This window comes from Triticum aestivum, chromosome 7B (assembly GCF_018294505.1).
Source record: "Triticum aestivum cultivar Chinese Spring chromosome 7B, IWGSC CS RefSeq v2.1, whole genome shotgun sequence".
In the NCBI taxonomy this organism is placed as follows: domain Eukaryota; kingdom Viridiplantae; phylum Streptophyta; class Magnoliopsida; order Poales; family Poaceae; genus Triticum; species Triticum aestivum.
Window position 1 is genome coordinate 193,948,003 of NC_057813.1, and position 3,885 is coordinate 193,951,887.

The window sequence follows — 3,885 nt, forward strand, 5'->3', positions numbered from 1 at the left end:
CGAACCGGGACTAAAGGTCTCAGCCCCATTAGTCCCGGTTCGTGCCTCAAACCGGGACTAAAGGTCTACTCTTTAGTCCCGGTTTGAGGCATGAACCGGGACTAATGGGCATCGCACCCTTTAGTCCCAGTTTGAGGCACAAACCGGGACTAAAGGGCACAGGTGAACCGGGACTAATGCCTTAGCCGCACGAACCGGGATAAATGCTCGCATTAGTCGCTAAACAGGCCTGGACGAAAGCCCTGTTTTCTACTAGTGAATATAGCTTGGGAGCTTCACACCCACGGGGCCAAAGAGAGTCTGGATGCTACGCACAGCTCAAACATAGGCACCCATTGAGCACAGCTCACAAACATTACTTGGGGCTCTTTGTGCACTGAAACAAAGAGTTTGAAAGGACCCTTGTAATATGCTATCAAGCACGACTTGGAAGCCTGGTGTATTCACCTCAAACCCCGGGTTAACCTGCCTTCATTAAGTAAGCCACTCCTATCGAGGTAATCCTGGCACGACCCGCCGAACGTTTGACAAGTCAATCTTATACAGACCCTGAACTTGTCAAAGTTAAAACGACGATTGGTTAGTTGGAGGTCCATCTTAAAATGCTTTGCAAAATGGTTTAACTCAGCGGCCTAGCAGCCCATGAAAAGCCTCGAATTTGGGCCTGGCAGCCCTTGAAAAGCCTCGACTACATGGTTTTATTTGCCTTTGTTAAGATTTTGCTCTTTTGATGAATTTTATGTTGAGGCAGTGTCAGTTGACCCGGTATGGATTTTCAGTCGTCATAATAACCCGGTGTTTGTTAACCCGGCTTGGCTTTGAACTACAAGTTGTCTGACTATATTCATTATCAAACCGGTGTTACAAAACCCGGTCTGGCTTTGACTACATGTCGCCAGTTTGATCATCTGGTGTTCATCGTAACCCAGTATGACTTATTACACACCAGCACTGCATGGTGGGAGTTATCAATACTCACGATTTGGGTTTTCGCCCTTACTACAATCCATGTTGGTAAACAAACTAAGTGATTTAATATCACATGTATGATTTATTTCATATTTTTGATTCAGCATTGGTAATTAACCGGGCTTTGTATTGGGCATTATGAGCCGTCTGGCGGTAAACCGCCTGGACAATCCTTTTTATGCAGACATCAGGATAGCATGAAATCTCAAAGTATAATCAAGTACAGCAAATATCATGGCGGATCAACAAAGTCATGCCTCAATGCCACATATCAAAGTATTTTAACTAGCCTATTACAAGGCGCTTTGAGGCCCAAAACAATGATTGTTTTTACATAGAACATAGTCTGTGACAATAACCAGATTGCCGGATCAAGACTCATCGCCAGGTTGACGTGATGTTGATGGATCCTCAGGCGTCGGTTCAACCTCCTCCTCCCCACCCAGTGGCTAGAAGTCAATGGTGGTCCAGTCAATCCGGGTTAATGCTTGGAAGACAGCCTCTTCTCTTATAAGATTCGACGGTTCAATGTCAGGGGCATAAGTATGCTTACGAATTGGCGGCATAAGATTCTGTACTTCCTTCACAGCAATGTCAACTCGATGATTGTTGGCATCATAGAAGGACCGATGAGAAGTCAAGTTCACCTGTTCAGCCAATTGACTTGCTACTGGGCGCATCTCCTTGGTTGGGGCTTTGAGGTCTTCATTATCAAATGCTAATCCGTCTTCTTGTTTATCCGGATAGCCCTTGGCGATATCAACTGGATCCAGGTCAGCTATCCATGGTTTGGCACGCGTTAGTGCTAACAAAGCGCCAGCCCTGGCAGCAAATCGTTTCAACTCCTCTATCTGAGCAGGAGTCATTGAGAGCCTGGCCAAAGTATCCTTGATCAAGGGTGGTGCCGGTTTGTTGTACGAAGCTGCACAGATAACTCGTTGGGCACCAATGTACAGTTGCTCAATCAACGTGTAAGCTGCCTTCAACTTCATCTGCATATCTGCGCCCAGATGAGCAATGCGACTTCCTGCAATAGTTTAAGAATTTAAGGTTAAACCGGCAGAGTTGAAGATACTTCAGAATAGGCTATTCCAAAGTACTTACCAAAAATTGCAGAGGTCATGGCATTCACTTGATGTTTCAACCCAGTCAGCTCTTCCGCCACCAGTTTAAGAGCTGCTTCGGCGTCTTCAGCCCGCTTCAACAATGCGGCCCTCCTCAGTTTCCCAATTGGTGCACTCATTTTTGAAGTCGTCCTTCAATTGTTCCATGGCTGTCAAAGCGCCCTTCAACATCTCTTTGGATTTAGAGGTCTCTTCTTGCTGGGATTTGATATTTTCGCGAAGATCGGCGAGTTGGGAATACTTGGTATTTATATCAGCCTGCAAAAATCAGATGATGAAGCTGTTAATATTTTTCTCAAAGTCCCAAGCACATAACAAGTTATACACTTGGCACTTGGGAGCTAATGCGGATTTCTTCTTAAAACAGTATTTTAAAGTCCCAAGACTCAATACAAGTATTAAACTTGGCACTTGGGGGCTAATGCCTTATTGATTAGTTAAATCAAACGGTGATGGCAGTTGATAAGGACCAAATGTTTAACAAAAAGTCCCAGTTTATCTCATAAGGTAAACCAGCCCTTGGGGGCTACTCAGTTGACATGTTCTGGATCTTTAAAGTCCCGGTTTATCTTCAAGAGATAAACCGGCCCTTGGGGGCTACAATGTTGGTATACAGAATAAGACAGTTTAACATGTTTTGAAGATTACCTCATAGCGCTCCTTCCTCAGGTTCACCAAACCGGCTTCATAATCCCAGCTGGTGTATAGGCGGTTTAAGAATCCCGAATGGAGCTCCTGGGCAGAAAGGTTAAAGAAGCTGGACAGATCTGTCTTTCCTTTTCCCTTGCCCATAGCAGCAAACTCTTCTTGGCAGTATGCTTGGCTAAAGCAACCGGGTTACCAGGGGCAGTATGAGAAGTACCGGTGATAACAACATCATCATCACCACCTTTGACGTGCTTGGCGGATTGACAGTACCCCTGACTGGGCTTGGCAGATCTTCGTCTCTGGCTGGGCTAGGCGGATCAGCATGAGGACTTGCTGGGTTGGCTTCTGGCGGTTCAACATAGGTATCCTGACTTTGGGGTATAGGATCATCAATGGCAATGTCCGCATCTCTATTAGCGCCTTCTAAAATTCTGTCCGGTTCAACCTCTTCAGTAGGGACAGTGGTTTTTGCTTTCTTACTCAGATGGGCTTTGGCACTGTAATATTAAAATAAGAGGTCAGTTGGTAAACCGGCGCAAGAAGACAAAGTTAAAGACAATATACTTACCCACGGACGGTCTTGAGGGGAGGCATTTGAGTGGTTGATGAACCGTCAGATGAAGAATTGGAAGACACCTGGTAATTCGGATCAGACGGATTAAGTGGGTATCGGAAGCAACCCTTCAAGGGATATTTTTTTGGGAGAACAAGAAACCTCTGGACGACGCTTCCGGGTTGGTGTATCCGGTAAACCGGAGGAAGTGACTTGCTGGCCACTCTGCAGGGTTGTGCGACGACCTTCAGTTTGATGTGTCTTCAAAGAAAATTGTGGATCCAAATGAGCAAGAGGGTGAGAGTATTTTACTTTCCGAACTGCATGGCGAAATCTTTGAACCGACACAAGTTCTGAATCAGAAGAAAGGCAGTATTTTACTTTTCGAGTAGATGATTTTTCATATAAAAAACTTTTTCATCCGAGTTAGTATGCAAAAGTTATGCCCATATTTACAAATTCCAGAGAGATTTTGCAAATAAAGTCGAAATTCACATTTGCAAATTTCCCCAACAACTAGATCACATATCACATGGGAAACTTATTTTCTTTTATTTTTTTGACATTTCATCATTTTCTTTTATTTTTTTT